General features: G+C 41.9%; 1 protein-coding gene across 1 annotated transcript in view; it reads right to left on the bottom strand.

Annotated features, from left to right (window-relative positions):
- Positions 1 to 21,351, bottom strand: part of ZPLD1 (zona pellucida like domain containing 1) — a 112,373-nt gene that overhangs the window by 89,973 nt on the left and 1,049 nt on the right. The window lies entirely within an intron of this gene.

The following is a 21,351-nucleotide window of genomic DNA, read 5'->3' as shown; positions in this document are numbered from 1 at the left end:
CCCACTGCCAGCCTCCTCACCGTCGCAGCCCCCTCCCCTCAAGCGTTGCAACAAGACACCACTTCGAGCCACCCAACCCCCCTTTTCTCTCTCACAATCCTGTGCAACAATACAACTGACCTCCCCCCCATTACTTACAGAGTACAACAGTTACAGAATCAAAAAGGAGAGCCTCCCTCCCCTCCCAAACTTCTTGATGAACAAACCCCACACATTACACAGTCAGAATTACTGAGAATTGTTATGACCACAAGGATTTGCCTGCCAACACTACCATAGCTAAGGAGTCTGTCAAGGTTTCAGTCACGTCTGTACTTTCTAGTAAAACTTGTCCCAAGGAACAAGAAAACCAACAACATTTGAAGACTTCATAATCAAGTCTGTTCTTATAAAATGGGCTCTTTACAGTCCTAAGAACACCAGAACCTACAAAATATGAAAAAATGCATCCATACATACAAATCCCATGGTAGGAAAACAAAATTGTAAGAGTATGTTATAGAGAGAAAGCATCAGAGAAGGATTATAGCTCAGTAAGCCTTAAAGGTGTGATGAGTGTGCAACTTTGACCAAATCTGTGATGAGCAAGCAGACATTATCATTTACACAGATCTGGGCTTACCACTCCTGTTAGCAGTATCTGACCTCATGATACAGACAAAGCTCACTGACAAATTTATAGCTGTTCGTATTTATTTCATTACTGATACTAGCATCTCAAAGCCATAGACAATAGCTAAACTTACACTGTATCTCTTACTTCCATGCATTGGTTGAATGCAAATTCATAGAATCAGCTAGGTTGGAAAAGACCTTTATCAAGCTCAACTGTTAACCCAGAACTGCAAGTCCACCACTAAATGATGTCACTAAAGGCCTCATCTACATGTCTTTTAAATCTCCAGGGGTGGTGACTTAACCACTTCCCTGGGCAGCCTGTTTCAAAGCCTGACCACCCTTTTGGTGAAGAAATTTTTCCTAATATCCAATCTAGCCCTTCCCTGGTGCAGCTTGATGCTGTTACCTCTTGTCTTATCACTTGTTACTTGGGAGAGGAGACCAGCCACTTCTTCACTCCATCATCCTTTCAGGTAGATGTAGAGAACAATAAGGTCTCCCCTGAGCCTTCTCTTCTCCAGGCTAAACAACTCTACTTCCCTCAGCTATTCCTCATCAGATTTGTGCTCCAGACCCTTCACCAGTTTTGTTGCCTGTCTCTGTATCTGCTCTAGCACCTTAGTTTCTGTCTTATAGCGAGGGGCCTAGAACTGAACACAGTATTTGAGGTGCAGCCTCACCAGTGCCAAGTACAGGGGGACGATCACTTCCCTGGCCCTTCTGGCTGGAGTACTGCTGAGAACTCATTATGCAGCAGTTAAAAACTAAGAGGAAAAAGTCTGGTTTCTATGGACTGTCAGCAAGATGAAGAAAGTTCTCTGTAAGTGCCATGCAACAATAAACTGCCAGGGGAAAGAATGCTGAAAAGGCCCTAGTTCAGCAGAACTTCTGTCAATATTTGCCATGTTTGAGTAAATTCATCTGGAGACTATTATGCACAATACCTTAAGAAATATTAAAGGCAAAAAATACTGTCAGCACACAAACAAGGGAGGTAAGAGGGCACTTAAAGAAATCCTTCAGTAGGCACAGTGTCATTAGTTTCCCATGACAGTGAAGGGGCACCAGGTCATACATTCACTAACATACTACTTACTTTCCAACGTTGCTGTTTCAGGGTTAATGCTTCCCTCCCTAGTAACCTCTTTCCCACTGGTAATACTATAAAAGGCATGCCCCAACGGACAAGTTTCTAAAATACTCTAATCTTGCTTTCCAAGCACTTACAACAATTGCAGCAGCAATTTTAAAATAAAAGTAGTAAATTCACTGGACTCAACCTCCTCTTTATTTGTAGGGAACTTCGTCTGTGCTGGAATTATCACAAACTGTATCACCACAGAGAAATATCTTTCCTAATTCTCATTTTCTCATAAGTCATAAGCACACACTTCTGTAAACAGGACAATACATGGAAACTCCAGGCAAGCTATTAAAAGTGTCCCAGCCTCACTGATTTTATACTCTGGCTTCATTTCAGCTCTGTCATTAGAGGACAATATCCACACAAGATGTCCGGTAACACCAAATACAAGGCAGCTAATCATAACTAGTTATTTTCCACCAAAGATTAAATATGGAAGTCATCAGAAGAGCATAAATGCACAGTTAATCCAGCTTGTGCAGAATATCTCCACAAAGCATCAGTGGAAGGCAGTATTAAAAGCCTCAAACCAGAGGGAATTGGTGTACATTCTAAGAAGCCTGCTCTTTTTGAGGCACCACTCCATGTCTCTGAAGCCTTCTCATTCTCAGGGAGATTAAGAGGTTACCCTCACAAGCATAGCACTACAATAATGGCAACCACTCACATTCAAGTGCTTGTCTTGCTCTACCCTGACAAGACACCTCACACCTCTTCAGGGCTTCTCACAAGCTTCAGATCCCTCAGTACATGCCCACTACTTGACAGCTTCTGCTCCTGACTTTTGGAGAAGGATGAGAATTCAGTTCATGTCTGCACAACTGCCACCCAGTAATACTCAAGGGTTCTTCCCTTCTGAGCATCCAAATAACGACAGTTCAGGGAAGAAACTTAGCAGCATGGCACTACCTTGACAGACTTGGAACTGAGAGAGATTCAGAGAAGATTCCCACCATGAGGCCTTGAAGGAATGCAGGAGATGAGAACCAGTCCATTAGTTCCATCTAGGAAGTGTGCACTGGAGCACTGACTTTTGCCCACCCCCTCCATACCTCTGCAGGTTTGTGGGGTTTTTTCTTCTCCACCCCAATTACCTTCAACCTACTGCAAGTTACCACAGTGGCAAAATGCAGTCCCTTTTATTTTTTGTTTTGGTTGTTGTGAGGGAAATTTTGTTGTTGGGGGATTTTTTAGCTCTCAATTACAGGAAAAGTTCAGCTCCTTCAAACACAGTTGACATGAGCTTTTCACCATAAAACTGTAGATATAAACAAAGACAGAAGTTTCAGTTCTTCACTCCTTCAAGGGTTCATGACCCCCCTGTTGGAGCCTAAAATATTTCTTCCTCACTTTAAGCTACAGAGTGATGCCTCAGCACTTCAGGAAATGGATGTTCTGTTTCTAAAAATGACCAAAGAAACCTCACAGAATAGCCAGATTCCAGCAGTATTCCTGAGCTCTTCAGCAGCACAAGACCACACTTTAACAATACCTTTCTGCACTTCTGAGACTGTTAAAGAAAAGGGAAATAGCCAAGATGACTCTTCAATTCACTGATCTTGTTACCAGAAGAGTCACTGATGCAGTAATTATGGGGACCAAAAGAGTATCAAGTTGATCAAGAGCCAAGGTCTCAAAGCCATATACACGCAGTGACTATAAAGGCTGAAGTCTGTCCATAAAAGTCACCAAGGAACAAAGACATTCCTCACTTCTATCCAGAGAACACAACTAAACTACTTGTCATCGGACCCTCTATTTCACCTTCTTCACCATCGCTATCTGGCCTTACACTTTTTCATTGCCGTCTCTGTTATAACGCTACTTGCTACGTTACATCGTTGTTGATCCAGCAGCTAAAAGTGATACATTAGGCACAATTTCAGTGACGCCTACAAGTTATTTTACCCAAAGCACACAATGTAGTTTCTTCTGATGTCTACCCCAAAGCCCCTTGCTTAAACCTCAACAGGGACCCTACAAAAGGCCTCAGTGTGCAAATAATACCACTTCTGCACAGTACTCCACGGCTCCTGTTAAAGTACTTAGAGTTGCATAGTTTTTTTTTATTTAAACGGAAAAATACCTGTAAGAAGGATTACGTCTGCTTCGAATTTTAAAACCATTAGGCTGACAGTAGTACTGTAGTGGAGCATTAAGAAGGGATAAACTTGTGTGAATGGTGTTCCACACCAACAGTGAGAAATAGAACTATTGCTCAAACCGGAAGTGTTTATGCTAACATTTTCCAGTATTTACCCTTGAGTTTATCACAGACAGGTCTCAAGCTGGGGACAACTGCAAACTGCCAGAGGCTGAAACAACTACGTCCCAAGCTTCTCGTAAATTATTATCTCATTCCTTAAACAATGAAGCTGCATGAATTTTGCATGTCTCCTCAAGCTCTTTACTTTATTCCAAGAATAACAGCTCCATTTCAAACCATGTTATGCCGAATTCCCTTTTTATGATCCATATAAAATGGCCACTAGAAGATTAGATAGGCAAAGTGTAGGAAAGAAGACAAAAGTAAGACATAAATTACTATCTATGGAGATACTAAATAAATTTTGAAGAGTGTATATTAGAACAAAACACAAAGAATAAGTGTTCTAAACTAAACTGAATCCCTTGCATCTATTTTAGGTGTCTGTGGAATGTTCCCATAAAGTTAGCAGGACACTAAGTATGTATTTAAACCTTTTAATTAAGTGAGAGAATTTATCACAGTCATTGATATAAGGCTGCGCTTAAAAATAAGTGGCTCTGTGCACCAACTATCGTAAAGCTTGCTCTAAACAGACAAATCGTAACTTTGATCTAAACAGCACAAAACTAGAGAGCAAAACTGATGGTGCCTGACCCACAGTGGTTTGCATTTGACCCCCATTCTTCACCTCTTCTCTCAAATAATCCTGATTTTAATTATCTACAGATTTGTACTTACTCAAGGCTAGTGCTTAATTTATCTATGGAAATTCAAATCATCCCATGGTAAAATAAAGTTTCTAAAAAGGACAGGTTTGTCAGCCCTTAATCAGATTATTATTCATATTAAGTATATTTCAAAATGCATTAATAGTAAAATGCTTCCTTTCATTTCCAGGGAATAAGAGGAAAGAGACTGTTCACAGATAAGTTAGCAGTTTGGGACTAGACTGGGACAAATCAGAAGGCCCTGCAGAATCCCACTGAGGCACATGCAGTACATCCCAAATACTCTTCCTAAGAGAAAACAACCTAAGCAAGCAAAAAAACCCCATAAACCTTGAGGATTTGCTCCCACCCCCAAGAATGTGACAGTACTTGGAAGTGCTCATACAAGAAAAGATCAGTCTTCTCTTAATGTTGGATGATAGAGTTAACCGTGTCACATTGCATTTGAGATTGTCACATGCTAAACTACTCAAGGGCTCAGCATTAAGAATTTGGAGCGGAGACAGTGGGTAAACCGGGGCAGGTTTACTCTGTCAACAATCAAATCTTCAAATCCCCCTAAAGGATGCTCTAAAGCAAAGAGGACAGAAAGCATTTAGAATCTAATGGCATGAAAAGGTACTCAAGTACTTAGAGTGACAGTGATGCAATAAGCTCAAGTCTGGACAGTTAGCTAGAAAACTGGGATTAGCTCTCAAAGAACTCTGGATGTTCAAGAAAAGGAAAAAAGTAATAGGGCTGGAAGGGACCACCAGTTGATCCTTTAGTGCACCCCTTTCCAAGATCTGCAAAGTCAGCAGTAGTTGCACACATCCTGACAGAAATGAGCAAGTCTCCTCTTATTAAAGAGTCCTGTCAATGCAGTGCCCACACCCCCTGCCTTGGGAAACTTCCTCCAGCACTTCACTCTCTAGCACGAGAGTGTTCTCCCACACTTGACCTACACACCCTATCCAACTGCTTCTTGCCCAACCACTACAAAGACAGCAGCTTATTCCCTTCCTCTTCTCAGAGCCCTCTCAAGAGCCAGTCTTCGCCCCACTCCAGTTTTCCCTAACCTGCAGGTCTCGCTTTATCCGTCTGCTCTAACATCACAGACCGGGCAGCAGCACCGTTGCCCCTGACTGGCGACAGCGGGACAAAGCCACCACATGCCTAGGCACTGCCCTGCTCCCCGCCGCCCGCCATCGAGCGCTCAGCCCACACTAAACGCCACCCGGATTGGGGGAGTCGGAGCAGCGAGAGAGCTGCTGTTCCAGCTGCTGCTTTTGGAAGCCCGTCGGACCCAACCTAACCCCGCTACCCCGCCGCCGGTGGGCGGTGCCTCTTTTCTTATTGCGCAGCTCCCCCTGCCGGGTTTCCTGCCCGCTGCTGCGCCGTAAGCTTTGGCATCGGTTGGCGGCAGCCCCGCTTCTCCTTTTCGCACAGGCCGGAGGGGCCGGCCGCCAAACGCCTTTCCGAGACCCGCTGTACGGGCCTTCTGACATCCATTGACTCGCCGCAAGATCTAATTTTCTCAATGGATTATTCTCAGTGGGCTTGTGGGGTAGGAAGGGCAGCAAATCCCCTGAGTCCTAGAGCAAAGTAAGATTGACAGGAAGCAGTCTCAGGCAGAGTATCTGAGAAAATCCAGCAAACAGCAGCAGGCATCTGTGTGGGAAAGTCTGGCAAGCAGGGATGGATTGCACTAGTACGAATGTGTACTTGCAAAAAGAAGGAAAAGGCCCACAGGATTTAAAAATGAGGAAAGATGGAGATGGTGCTCAAATAAAAATATCGAGGCAGCCCACAGAAACAGTCAAACAGGAGGATCATAGATTCCTGGTGTCACTCTTGATAAGTGTTTAGTTTATTCTTGAAGACCTCCAATTGCAGAGTGCGCAATTGCTCAAATTGCTTTTCCCATCCTTTCCATCTTAATCATTGCAGAGTTCTAACATCTTACCTAAATCTCTGCTGCAGCAATTCAGGTCCATCAGGTCTCGTCTTGCACACCACAGAGAGAGAAACAGATCATTTCCCTCCTCTATAACAGCCTCTTGCAAAGCCTGACTGCAGAGGAATGCTGTTTTCTGAGCCGGACATCACCAGATGCTCCATCCTGTCACAGGTTGTGCTTGCCAGGTACCTGAACCTTCCTGGGTGCTCTCTGCTGAGCTCTCCCCAGGAGATCACATCTTTCCTATAGTGCTCCATACAGAACGGCTCACAGCAATCTAGCAGCACCAGACAGAGCAATGCTGAGCAGACATACTGCTTCACACATCTGATGGACTGTAATCCCTTCCACTATACACTCTAACATACTTGCCTATTTCTAGTCATGTGGCACTATTGACTTGCATGCTGCTTGTGACACATTACCATCCCCTACATTCTCTTTTGTAGGAGAGACAGGAGTTATTCCCATCCCTGAGTTACACCCACCAAGCTACTCCACTCTGCTTCTTTGCAATTCATTGTCCCTGCTTAAGTGAATTACCTCACACTTGTTCTGCTGAGTTTCACTTCCTTCTGTCCTATGCTTTTCTATTACACACATGATTTTCCTGATTTCTCAAGCTACTATTAATTTCCAACCTACCTCCAGTTCTTCTGAGCTCAGGAAATTTAACATCCAGCAGTAGCAGATTTAGTAACTATCTTCTCTATCTTCTTAGTAGTATAGGCTCCAGAACACACCCACCAGAATTTTTCCCAATTTAGTAGCATACTACTGACAAATAGTACAAATCTTGCTTCCATCCATCTCTGCACCTATTGTGTTGTTGTCTTCATCTAAAACATTCTTCTCGCTCACAGAGTTCATTCTGTCTTGACTCAGATGGCCCACATGATCTTGAGATCTTTCTCCATCCTGTATAACCTCTATAGTTGTCCAGTACATAGATGCCTTTCAGGGAGAGGTGATACAAGAGAGCTACCCTGAGGTCTTCTGGAAATAGTGACTACTCAGGGAAGTCCCATTTTCTTAAAAACTTTAGTAGCAACAGCACCAATGCTCCGTTTCTTTGCACTTTTCTTTCTTTTCACTGTCAACCTCTCCTAGACATCCACACTTAACTAGAAATTGTCAGTATTGTTTTTTTCTAGTCATCAGTGCCTGAACTTACAGATGCACATAACAGTAGTACTATGCAAACAAAATACCACACAAACCAGGATTCTTGCATTGTATGTTAGGCTACAGGGATATCATTCATGTGATGTATGAAGTATGGTACACCTTGCATCACCTGCACCTTTCCAAGGTGCCATATTAGCTTGTTTTCTCAAGCCAAGCTAGTATGGCAAATGGTTTCTAGATGATAAATAGCTTGATCCAAGCTAATGCAGCACATGAACAACACAGGCACACAGCTGACAACATCGGCAGAACCGAAGAATTCTCCATGAGCCCTAGGGATATGAAAACTAGCTAAACTTCTGACAGCAGTCAAGGAACGCATTTCAAGACCAACGACTAAAATGAAGGGAAGTAAGATGGGAATATGCGTTCAGAAATGTTTCCAAAACAGTTTCTCGAAGTTTGGTCACTTAGAACTGAATGCAAATTATCCACTTCTCCCTCCTTCCCAGCCTTTTAAGAGAGGCAAAGGGCTGAACTCAAAGAGTTAAAATCTTAATGTTTTTGTGATTAAGCAACAGTTTCAGTGTGATTCCACTTTCACAGCTTAGGATGACCCAGTGCTTGGGACCATCCCTGGATGTGAAACACAGCCAAGCTTCCTCTACAGAAGCATCTTCATGATCAGACCAGCTTCCAAGAGAAGTGCCCAACTGCCAGCTAATGTACAGTGCTAAGCAGGACCTACCTTCTGTCTTTTCGGCTGACCTGTTTCCCTAGGTACAAAGTTTTGTAATCTTTTATCAGAAGCAAGTTCAAATACAGGTATTTCTTGTGCCAAGTGCTGTCTTTGCTGAAGACAGTCATTCTCTCAAATTCATAAGTATTTAAGCAAAACCAGTAAAGACCAGCCATGCAAAACTTCAGACAACATCTTGTAATATCCTTTAACCAATACATACTCTTCTGAGACAGGGTCCTTTATTCCAGTCTCTACTCAAGTCAAACCTAGATGTTTAAGCTCTACATTTCTCATATTGTAGCTCAAGTTTTGGATTGTGATCCCCTCCTTTTATTCCTGTACCCCAGTGCTGTGTCAGCCTTAAGTGTGAAACCAACTTGAGTCAGGAAATTGATAACACAATGGCATTTCTGAGATTTACCATTTTTCATTTGGTTAAAAGTACTTGACTGTTTTGACTTGACAGTACTGCAAATATTAGGAAACAGGTGAAGCTTTTTGTTATTTAAAGCAAATAAATGGAGGAAAAAAACACATAACTTCCCCTCCTCCCCCTCCCCCCCCAAGCTGACCATCTGGTGCTCTAGAGATCAAAAGTGGAGTTGGTAAGAATAAAACAAACCACTCATCCTACTGACCCTTATGTTAAAAACAAACTCAATTCTGAGCTTATTTTCAAGCCAGCAAGTACTACAGCCATGACAGAGGTATTTGGCTACATGCAGGTTCATTGATCTGTGTATTACTGCTTAATACACCTAATAAACCACATTGTATAGAACACTCACTTTTTCCACATAGGAAGACTACCTGCTTCTTTCCAGGCAGCATCCTAAGCTTTCAAGGAATCAGCTGGGGACTATTTTTGTGGCTAAAATACAGTTTAGTAGTTTCACCTAAGACAGCTTTTGCCAGCCATTTCAGGGCATCACCATTTCCCAGACTCATTGCAAACAAAAAATAACTTACTGCAGATGCTAGCATTAGAATAGTTTCTACTGTACTATGCAGGCAAAACCCAAAAAAAGTTCTTTTCTTCAGTACAACTTTAAAGAGCAGAGATGAGAGTGATTCTGTCTCAGGAGAAAGCAGCTGTTGAAGTCTTTGCTGTGCACTTCAACAGCAAGAAAGAACAAAAGAACAACAGGTACACTTTTTCATCTTCTCTACCACCTCAGAGCATTCTCACATCACCTTTTTCCAAGCAAACACAGAAAGCATCCACGACCATGTTAGACAAGGACAGAAAAAAAGATTAAAGAAAAAAAAAAATAAAAAAGGGCATTTGTTATAAGAGGGAAAAAAGTCAACTGACCTGGGAAAAAAAAAAAACTTCAGAGATACATACGTAAGAGGCAATGTTTAGAAGCAGCATTATAGAGTGTACATTATACACTTCTGAAAATCCAGGTGTACCTGAACTAATCCTTGCAACACTCTTGCAGGCATATGATGTCCTGCACAATCACATAGGACAAACCACTGCAAGTAGAAATTGAGGAGCTTCAGTCCTACTTAAGGCTGTTGTCAAGGCAGACACTAGCAGAGAGAGAAAGGGAGTTAAACTCTGCTTTATTTCCAAGGTTTCTCTCTTCCAGGGTAAGAAAGGCTCTCCCTAGCTGCTGAGGTACTGAAATGACACAGGGCTGTGACTGGAGAAAGGGAGAACATGAGCTGCAGCAGGTCTTATTCCCAACAACCTCAGACTTTACGGGGCCAGCTGCAGGCATGACTCGGATGTTCACGCAGTAGCTGCTTAGCTGCAGTATATTAGTATATAATCAGTGCCAGTTTCAGCTTTCTTCAGTATGCCAGGCTGTCATTTGTGGTGTTCAGCACCACAAACAGTTGAGTCATTGCTGAAGCAGGGCCAGACACCTCAAACAGAAATAACTTCTGAGTCAGGGACACAACGAATGGCTATGGAAGCCACACCCAGTGCAGTTTTACAGTTTACTCATATTTGAGTCAGCACCACAGATCAGAAGTACAGAATTATGAAAGCTTATTAAAAAGAAGGTTCTGCACTTAGTGAGCACTAGTAATAACTTCAGTGACATCAAGGTATATAAGAACCTCAGAGTTGCAGGCAAGCAGAGATGTAAACTTATCTGTGAAAGGATGCTACGGAAAATGAGAAGCAATATCCCACACACACCCCCTCCAGAAAAAGCAAGACAAAAATGCCACTTATTCCACCTTATCTGCTAGATGCTTATACTGCTTAGGATTAAATTGAAAGGTAGCAGATAAATGGATAGGCTGATTATTAGCACTATTACTGCTACTCACTTAAGTTTGTACTTCAGTAAATGGACTCTCTTCAGGGTACACAGGCTGTCTTGGGCTAGGGTTCACTTTCATACCTTAAATGCTCAGGAGGGGCAGCTTTGTTTTCACCATTCTCTTGTGGAGGGCAGTAGGTCCTGCTACAAACCCAGTGAGGCTGGCTGCAGATTTTGAAACTACACCCTCTGACACCCAACCTGGGCACCTACTGCTAAGAAGCTAGCTCACATTATAGAACATCTCAGGTATACAGGGGGCCAAAGACCCTGCAACAGAGCTTTGCAAAATTAGGGAAGTAAACAATAAGCTAAAGCTACTGTGATCTAATATTTATGCTGCCCTTATTTGGAAGATAAGATTAGATATATAATTAGATTTATTAGAGCTATTAGTTGTCTGAAAGCTTCTACTGGGTATTTAATGGAAGTACCAATGCTTTGACAGCGAGATCCAGTTGTCGCACTATTTTTAAAAGTTTGCAGATGCCTGTCGTGGTTTAAACCCAGTCAGGTAACTTGTTCACTCACTCCCCACCTTCTTTCCCTCCCCACCTTCTTTCCCTCCCCCTACTCCCAGAGGGACGGAGAGGAGAATCAAAAAGAATGCAACTCCCACGGGTTGAGATAAGAACAGTTTAGTAACTAAGATATAACAGAAATCACTACTGCTACCACCAATAATAATAATGATAAAGGAAATAACAAGGGAAGAGAATACATCACCTCACCACCAGCCAAACGATAACTCGCCCCCCCCCAGCCCAACCAAGCCCCGACCTATACCTCCTCCAACCCTGCAGTCTCCCAGCCCTTCCAGCTAACTCCCAGTTACATCCTGGGCATGACGTGCTGTGTTACGGAATACCTCTTTGGCTGGCTTGGGTCAGGCACCCCGTCTCTGCTTCCTCACAGCTTCCCCTCCTCCCTAGCAGAGCATGAGGCTCACAAAGTCCTTGGCCAAACCAAAACATCATTGTTATCAGCTCTGTTCCCGAGCCAAAAGTGAAAACACTGCACTGCGCCAGCTACCAAGGAGAAAAATGACTGCTGCTGCTGAACCCAGGACAATGCCTTATGGTGGCAGTTCTTCGAGTGCAATACAGATGTCCACAGTGCTGTTCGATCTCACCTGAGCATGTGCTTGATAGCAAGCAGCCTAGTTATCCCAGCTCTCTGGTGATCATTTTCTTTTCTTTCAGATTTGCAGGTCTTAATTAACAAGGAGTATCAATGATCTCAGCACATGAGCCCAGCAAGTCCTGACTCTCAGTATCCAATATTAATAGGCCGCTAGAGGCCACACTGAGCTCACTTTGTACCTTTGCAACAGCTGAGACCTAAAACCCTTCACAGTAGAGGCAGGAGTTACTGACTAGTGTAAGATATAAAGCAGAGGTAATTCTGGCTATTACAAGATATCACTGACACTCACCTGGGTCAGGTAGCTGAGAGTTCAGATAAGCAAAGAGGAAAACCTTTGTATGCCCTCCCTGCTATCATCTCACCTCAGGTCCTAACATATTCTGTAATCCTGATGTCACTCTAATTCCCCCAGCTCAGCAAACCCTGCAGGTATCCTGTCCCCTCCCAGCCACCCACTGCACATAGCAAAGATTCTGGGAGAGCACTAACCTGAATTCTGTAGATAATATTCTCTTTCCAGAAAGAAGTCCTTCTCCAGTAAAGCAGAAGGAAAAAAGTCCTAAATGCTTGCTTCAGATTTCAAAAGGTTTTCAATAGGACCAAGATTATTGCTGAGCATCTGCCCTTGCTTTTTTGGGTGTAGGCTTAGCCCAGTATATTGCTTAGGCACTGGACTATAGTCAATCCCATACAACCTGCTATGAAGTTAATAAAGGAGGAATGAGTCTTGTTAGGTGCAGAGAAACTAACTTTACTGATCCAGTAGCCCCACCACACTAGGCAGAGCGGGGGACTTTATCAGCCAGTGCTAAGGTAGTGAAAACAAGACAAAAGACAGCAGTGTCAAGGCAGAGCTGGGGCTCTGCAGGATTGGACCTGCAGAAGAAGAGAGCACAACTGCTAACCCAAAAGGCCAATGGGCATGGGGGTGGGGAAAATCCTGAGGGCCAAACTGCTGGCTAGTTATGGAAGTACCTTTTGGTAGCATGAAGATGCACAGCTTGAACAAAGTCACACCAATATGGCTTAAGCAAAGTGGAACAGGAATATATCACCATGTGTTTGTCCTGTCCTTTTACTCCTCCCCAGTCATCCACTATCCACCACTTCTGTAAGATTAGCTGGATCTTTTGTCCAAATCTAGATGTCCTCACCTTGCTGTTTTGAACAGGACCCAGAGGAAAACCACAAAGTGGACAAGGTCCATGCTGGTGCATCTTCCAGGGACGCGCAGTTCTCTGTGCTTGGCCCAGAGAGCAAAGAGAAGCCACATGAAGGACCACCAGTCTAGGCCTCCTATACAATATATAAAGTTCTTTAGATTTCCTGCATCCTTTTAGCCACAGAAGGCTAAAATAAACCTGATTTAGATAGAAGAATGCAAGAAACCCCACAGTTACCAACTCCATGACAGGTGCTGAGAGAAAAAGCACCTAGTTTCTTGGTGTGACATATAACCATCATAAGGAAAGGCAGGTGCTGAAGTGAATGGAAGACAATGCATGCAAATGACATTTATCACTGGCCATTTTGCCATACAACAAGGAATGACAGTAATTAAGAAGGTGCTATTTAATCTAATTTGAAATTTTTAGACAGTCGATAACTGAACTTAGGGTTGGCAACATCTTGCATTGCATAGTTGCATTTTGGTTGCACCATCTAACATAAACTGTTGAACATATGTTGTAAAGTTAATTAAGAACCAAGTACAGAGTTTGTTGTTATTTTCTGTGACATTCCAATTAAAGACCATCTTGGGCAATTTAAAACCACTGTGTGCAGAATTCTGTGTTTTGGTTTGATTAATAATAAAATTTGTTTTCACAGAATATCTTCAGCAGTCAGCCCTTACATTAATTTAAAAAAAAATACCCAAGAGTATTCCATAATATTAAATTAAAATCTTGGTTTTATTACCAGGATAAGATACACTATATTGAAGCTATTGCTATAGATTATGGGTATTTTCTCATGAAAAATTTTGGAAAGGTTGAACTGATTATACATTACAGGGATCTCAACCGCCCCAAGGAAAATTTAGATGCAAAATTTCCAGATTTCTTTCTGGGAGGCAGAAAGAGTTCTATGTCTCATGTCTTCATTTAATACAATTGCCCACTCCGCATCATAAGTTTAAAAGCCCATTACAGCCTTGACATGCCTTATGATTAGTATTTTTAGCCAAAGGAGCATACAGCAACGAACTCAAATTCAGCTTCAAACACCACACTGCCACAGAGCAATTGTGTTGGGAACACTGCCCAAAGTCATGGTGACTTTTTCAAAAGAGTACCTGCCATGAGAAGAGCCTCTCGTGTACCATAGCAAGAACACAAAAGTTAAAAAGTATATTATCTGGGGTGAATGAGATAGAAACAGTACTAGCGGCTGGGGAAAGAACAGGAAGGATGTCTTAAGCAGACAACCTTGTGTGCCTCTACCAGCAAACCAGGTTTGTTTTGTTTTATATTAAACTCTCTCTCCACTTACTTTCCAACACTACACCCTAAGTCAGTCCATAGCCAGGATCTGCAAGACACCTGTTACCCTTTGTGGTGCTACCTGTTTTCACTTATTCTCAAGCCTTACCACTAAGTCATAATTCCCATGCCCTATCCCTCAGGTAGGTACATATTATGTATTTTACAGAGCAGCCCTGCAAGCTTTTCCTTCAGCCTGCAGTCCTACAGACCAAACCCACCTGGTGAAGCCAGAATTGTGCCTGTAGCAAGGCAACAAGAAGGACTACGAGACAGCACCTGGCCCAAGTCACAACATCTGCTCTCTTTTCTGGTCTGGACCCACACAATGAACGGGCACAATGACTCTGCCAGTCTTTACCTTCCATGTGAACCAAAACCTAGAGCCTGTCTAATTGGTTGCTTAAGATCATACAGTTCCCTCTATGCTCCTTTACTTCTCATATTCAAGAGCTGTCATAATATCCTAGTGTACCCTGTCTTCTTCCCAGACAATATCATAGTGCCCTCTGAGTCAAGTGTGAACCTTAGGATCTTATTAATCCTCATATATATCAGATCGGGGCTGTTATATTCTCGTCACACTTAACTATATGCTACATTCCTCCCCGTCTATCCTAGAACTGATTGGTACAACTCAGGGAAGTAGGGTTATTCAGCCTGGATTCAACAGCTGTAAAGGTATTTTTAAAAAGCCCTTGGATCTTGAAGTTCTAACACACCAATTACTGCAGCAATGCAGTCTTGACAGTCTACCTTTCTTTGGGTTATTTACTTTTTTGTAGCAGGAGCAACTTCACATTTGTACCATTACCAGGGTACTGGCCTCTTTAAAAGTTTAGGAAAGAGTGGTTTAGTTAGCAGTAGAATTTTGCATCATTCCCAGGTCAGTCAGTACTCCCATTTCTCAACCTCAAAATAAGGTTGAAGCTTCCATATGTGAGTCCTGTCATCAAAGATACTTCAAACCACACACTCTCAAGCTCTTAATCTTTAATAAACTAGGTAAGAAACCAAGAGCTATATTATCTAAGAGGGCCTTCTGTTCTACCTCCCCCAAAAATAAATATATATATTTAACATGTTTTCTTCTTTCCCTCAAAATAGATTTAGGTCTGAGCTTGACTACAATAAACACTTTCATATCTTCAATTTCAGCACATACATAGTGCTTCCTATTTTCAGCATCTCTTATACTGCATTTGATATCCCAGTCCTTCCTGCAACGCATCAGATTCATAGACAATATACTGGAGAGTATAAAGTATGCCTTTCTAGCATGTCTAGTGGTAACTAGTTGTTACTTGTTGTAACTGACTCCACCAAAAAAATAGTGAAAGGGAGAAATGAGAATTTAGAAAAAAATTAACCAGCTCATTATTTTTCTTTCACATCCAAAGTAAGTTTTGTCCTGTGGAAGCAAGGTATGTAGTCCTTGTTTGCCTTATAAAGATGCACTTCCATTTGCCAGTGGTGGTTCTCTATGGCTCTGGTAAAGATACATAAACATCAAGAATATTATCTGCCATTACAAAACTATCATTAATGACAGGTCTCATCCTTCACCCACGCAGCTATACAAGAGCCTCTAAAACATTAAAGGAAGAATCTCTCATTCTTCCATCCAGGAGAAATAAGGCAGCAGAACTACAATTAGAGAGAGAGTAACCTACAAAGAGCTCACCTTTTCCTGTCTCCATATTTAAGCAGAAGAACCTGTTCTCCTCAGTCACATTATCTACTTCCTAATTTTCTTTTTCCAGCCATTTATTCCCATTCAAAACACTCCAGAAAATAGACATTTAAATAGCTTTTATCAAGTCCTACTCTAGCAGTGAGCTGTAGGCAATGCTGAGTTCAATGTGTATTCAGCCCAATGACTTTGCACAAAGCAGGCAGTCTCCTGTTTAAAATTACACTGGAAGAACACATGAGACAGCACCTTTGCTTCCTTTTAATCAACACATCTCTAAGAACAATGCTGAAAAACCAGCCTTTATGAACAGGTGGTCTAGCAAACGTCACACAGAGTAAGTATGTGCATTTATTACTCATTATATTTAATCATATATAGCCAAAGAAATGAAAGTATCTTCATTTTTGGACAGAAGATGAAGGAAAATCTACCATAGAAAGACAAAGGGCCTGCATTCATATATCTGCAGTACTAACTTCAATCAGTCTGATTTTGCTAGATCTACTCCAAAAATAAAATGCTTTCCCATCTGAGTGATAATGGAGAAGGAATTTATTTAGTGATTTGCTCTGGATTTTCACCTGGGTGCAAAAACATTTAACTATATTTTCCACTATGCAATGCAGATGCCCAAGTATTTCTGTTACCACGGCTTGTCGAATTTTTTACCTTATCCCCTGCTAAAGCTTTTACATGATCTGAGATACACATTTTAACTAAGAGTAACCAATCTGAACAAGACACTGAGTCAGAGGAAAGTTTCCCTGTCACCTAAATACATAATAAAATGTTCATAAAGGCTGTAAAGTCAGAGCCATAGTTCTTATTATTTACTCACATATGCCTGCATTTATACAGCAAATACTGCATACCTTCGAATGAGGCATGTGTTTCCTACTACTTGACTTCCCACTTACTGAGATGAAGTATCAGAAATCAGCAACTTATTTGGCTTTACAAGGTTTGAAGAAGGCATAACAAGTTTTAGCATTAATTTTACATTTTATACTTTCACACCTTTTGCACCTGTATGAAATCACTTATAACTAGACAGTCTTTGCAGAAGGGCATGTGCCTGTGCATATACACAAGTGTTTGTATGTACAGAAATGTATACAAGTACACACAGCTCCTCTGTATGTTTGTACAAGTGTGCAATTGTATATATGCTCTGCCTTAATATTTAAGAATGCTGTATCATCTCCTTCACAATCTGAAACACGTTTAGGAGAAATACTATCTTTTTTTACTGTTTCATGTTTCTTGCCAAGTTTTCCATTTATCTGGATACACAGAACTTCAAAGTGGAACTTCCCCAAACAGATTCTGTTCTTGGAAGGTTATTTCAGATGCAGGTTAATAAGCTATTAGTATAATTGATTAAAGCTACACTACCTAGGCTTTATTTACTTCAGCTTCAGGGGCATTTCTACAAAATTCTCTAAAACTGGTCTGTGTAAGAGGATCCCACTTCAGCTAGCACTAGATACTATCTCCATCCAGGTTCCCATTCTTCCAGAATACCAGTAATATTGCTGTTAATATATCCTCATTTTCTATAGCCTAGTTTATTAAATTAGTTAGTTAAAGTCAGAGGTATGCATTGTTTTCTTCTACGTAGCCCAGTGGTCACCAAGCTTCCTTCAAGATCTTTAACAGGATGCTGCTCCTTTGCAGAGTATCCATGAAAAACATCTCTACAGCTCGCCTTCCTCTTTCTTCTCACTCCTTTTCCTTGTGAGGATACCTCCTGACCACTGCAAGATGTCTCTTTTTCCAGCTATTTCCAAAATGAGCTTAACCTCTTCTCTTTCTTGCAGACTACACTCTTCCTCCCTAGGAAGAACTGCTGCCATAGTTGCTTTCCCCTTCCTGCAAACCCTGTCCTCTAACATTGCACTCCCTCCTTACAAGCATGTCCCCACAGTAGGAAAATATTCCCACCACAGCCTGCCACACAGGTGGCAATTTCCTCCTTTCATTTAGATTCAAAAGCAAAACACAGCTATCTTCTTCTCTTATCCTTCTTATATTCTTCTTACATTCTTCTTACAATATTCTTCTTACAATATTCTTCTTATATTCTTATTATTCTTATCATATTATTCTATGTTAGAAGAAACAGTTTGATAATTTGCAAAATAAGAGCAGGGGTCAGAATATAACCTAAATGACAATTAAGACTCTTTATGTCTTCTCCAAAATGGAGAGAGTATTCCAGGACATCCAGGCAAGTTGTTTAGTCTGAAAAGAAGGCTCAGGGGAAACCATATCACTTTCTACAGCTACCTGAAAGGAGGTTGTAACAAGGTGAGTGTGACCTCTTCTCCCAGGTGACAGGACAAGAGGAAATGGCCTCGAATTGTGCCAGAGGAGGTTTCGACTGGGTATTAGGAAAGATTTCTTCATAAAACAGCTGAGTTTAGTGATGTATGTGAAAGTTTTTTGGGATACCAATCAGAAAAATGCTGACAACAAAATTTTTCAGAAATACTGTAGTACAAGGCAAGCTAAATAAAGTGGCCACATGATGCCAGCATTGTCTGAGAAATGGGAGAAGACTCTCAATCAAAGTGTGTGAATTAGTTTCTGTTTCATTCTGATTAGGCTGCTTGTTTGTTTTTTTTTCCTTTAGCATGCACACATCCACCTTCCCACTTCTCATTTAGCTGCAACCCTTTATCCAGCTTTCTTACAGCCTTCTTAGTCCACCAATAAAGAACATGAGGCTCCCCTATTCATTCTTCTAGTACAGAGTCTTAGCAAGCCTATGCTTAGCTATATCTTAGCTCCCACCCACTCCACAGCTTGTTTCTCCTTTCCATAATAGGCATGAGCTCAAACTTTCAGCTTTTACATAGAAGGAAATCCCACAGAAGGATGCATTGCCAGCTCATTGCTTGAGTTTGCCTTTAACACAAGTCTGATTGAATGCTCAGTATGTTACTGCAGTCTATTAAAATTCTGATTTGGACTGCAGGAAAGAATACATTTGTTTGTTCCTCCCCACCACTATTTCTCACATCAAAGCTATTTTTGCAAGAACATCCAAATGTATTCTTGTTCCCTTCCATAAGAGCTTACCTTTGTCTGAGATGTACACACATTTCCATAGCTTTCTCTTTAGTGTCAGAAACATTTATTTAGGTTGGAGAAAAACTTTAAGATCATTAAGTCCAAGTATAAACCTAGCACTGCCATGACCACCACTTAACCATGTCACTAAACACCACATCTACACGCCTTTTAAATCTCCAGGGTTGGCAGCTCAACCATTTCCTTAGGAAGCCTGATCACCCTTTCAGTTAAGACATTTTTCCTAATATCAATTCTAACCTCCCCTGGAGCACCTTGAGGCCATTTACTCTTGTCCTATTGCTTATTCCTTGGGAGAAGAGACCAGCCACATCCTCACTCCATCCTCCTTTCAGGTAGTTGTAAGAGAGCAATAAGGTCCTCCCTGAGCCTTCTCTTCTCCAGATTAAACAACCCCATTTCCTTCATAAGACTTGTGCTCCAGGCCCTTCACCAGCTTTGTTGCCCTTGTCTGGACTGACTGCAGCACCTCAATATGTCTCTTGTAGTGAGGGGCCCAGAACTGAACACAGTAATACCCAAGTTTGTCATACCAAGTACCAGCCATCTTGCACAAGGAGAAATATTTCTCTTTGAAAATTTTCAGCAGAGATTACCTGGAGTCATTACTCAGCTGGAACTGCTATACAATCCTGGTTATTTATCTCTCCTTGTACCATGTAAAACATTTTCCATTGTTCACAGCCATGCTGATCTCAAGCCTCACAAGCCTGGCGCAACAGAAGTTAATCCCTGTGACCTCAGCTTCTGAGGAATTGTGTTGAAGTAGATTTCAAATACGCAAATCCCATCACAGCAACAGGAGGGCAAGCATACAGCTATGTATTTTGTCAGTACATGCCCTAGTGCCTTATTAAAATGAACAGTTTCAAAGAGGAAGGTGCAAGATAGAGCTGGCCATCAGTAGTCTCCAACACCCCCCATCTGTTAGCTCATCATGCAAGTGCAAAAGACACCTGTCTTGGTGGAAGAGACAGATCCTGTCTCCTGTCCTGAGCTGTTTCTCATTCAGTGAACCACAAATAATGGTCATGTTTAACACTGACGGCCATAATACCACAATCCACATTTGCTACACTTTGAAAATGCAAACACAACATTGTTTTCCACTTCAATTAAAAACCTCTATTCTTTCTACACAGTGGGATAATCCCACGTTAGTACAACCTGATCTGTATGAATTTAGATAGGACCTTTACATATGGTCAGAGCTCTTTGGGCAGAATCCACTCCGCAAGTTGAGTATACAACAAGGTGTAAGAGCTGGGGTAAGTGACATGAAGCAGGAGAGGGCCAAGACTGAGTACTGCTTATCACTAGGGCCCTTCACCTAGCCATCCCACTGACATTGGCGGGGTATGGCAGCCTAGCTGCTCCTACCTCTGCCAGCAAGACTGGTAAGAGAAGTGATTCCCATGTTCTGACCATCACCCCACAGTCACCAGCTCACAGCAGGGGCTGAAACACAACTCTTGGAGGCCCTGGATGCCAAAGTGCCTAACTACCAGTTGATTTCAGCTTAACCCAGGGTTTTGGGAAGCCTCCTCATTTCTCTCCAGCCCCACCATCTCTTAAAAACAAGCCAGCATGCCTAATTTGCACAGTGCTGCAACAGGCAAGTGCTTTCCTATAGATGGGCTGCATCTGCCCTGGAGGCAGATTCCACATCTCCTGGAGAGTCCCAATATACAATTATGTCAGAGAACCTGGCACCAAAACCAAAGGACTTCCGTGTTCCTTTGCTGCTGCTCATCATTCCTTCATACCAGAGTAACCCATCAGTTCTTCAAACTTTTTTAAGTTAAAAACACAAGTAACACTCAACTTGAAAATGCTAAACACCTTCTGCCCCGGAAGGTGTGAGATGTCAGAGGTGGATGATGTGAAATCATGGCATAGCCAAGAGATGATGGAAGACCATCTGTTTGTTCACAATACAAGAATCCATCACAACTTTATTCACTTCACTACAAATAAAGCATCTCTATTTGATTTACCCAAATATACTTGGTTCAAGATTTAGAGTGTCTGAAGCAACTTAATCTTTTAAGAATAATTTTAAAATCCTGTCAGAAGGAGGATGGGTGTCCAAGCAAGCTAGGTGATCCTGTTACACATAAGAAAACTGAAAAGGAAA

This window comes from Pezoporus flaviventris, unplaced genomic scaffold (genome assembly GCF_033815535.1).
Source record: "Pezoporus flaviventris isolate CSIRO_AGI_PZ_B2104156 unplaced genomic scaffold, CSIRO_AGI_Pfla_v1 ptg000015l, whole genome shotgun sequence".
Classification (NCBI taxonomy): domain Eukaryota; kingdom Metazoa; phylum Chordata; class Aves; order Psittaciformes; family Psittacidae; genus Pezoporus; species Pezoporus flaviventris.
Note: the sequence above shows the minus strand (reverse complement) of the source record. Positions and strands in the feature narration are given on the sequence as shown.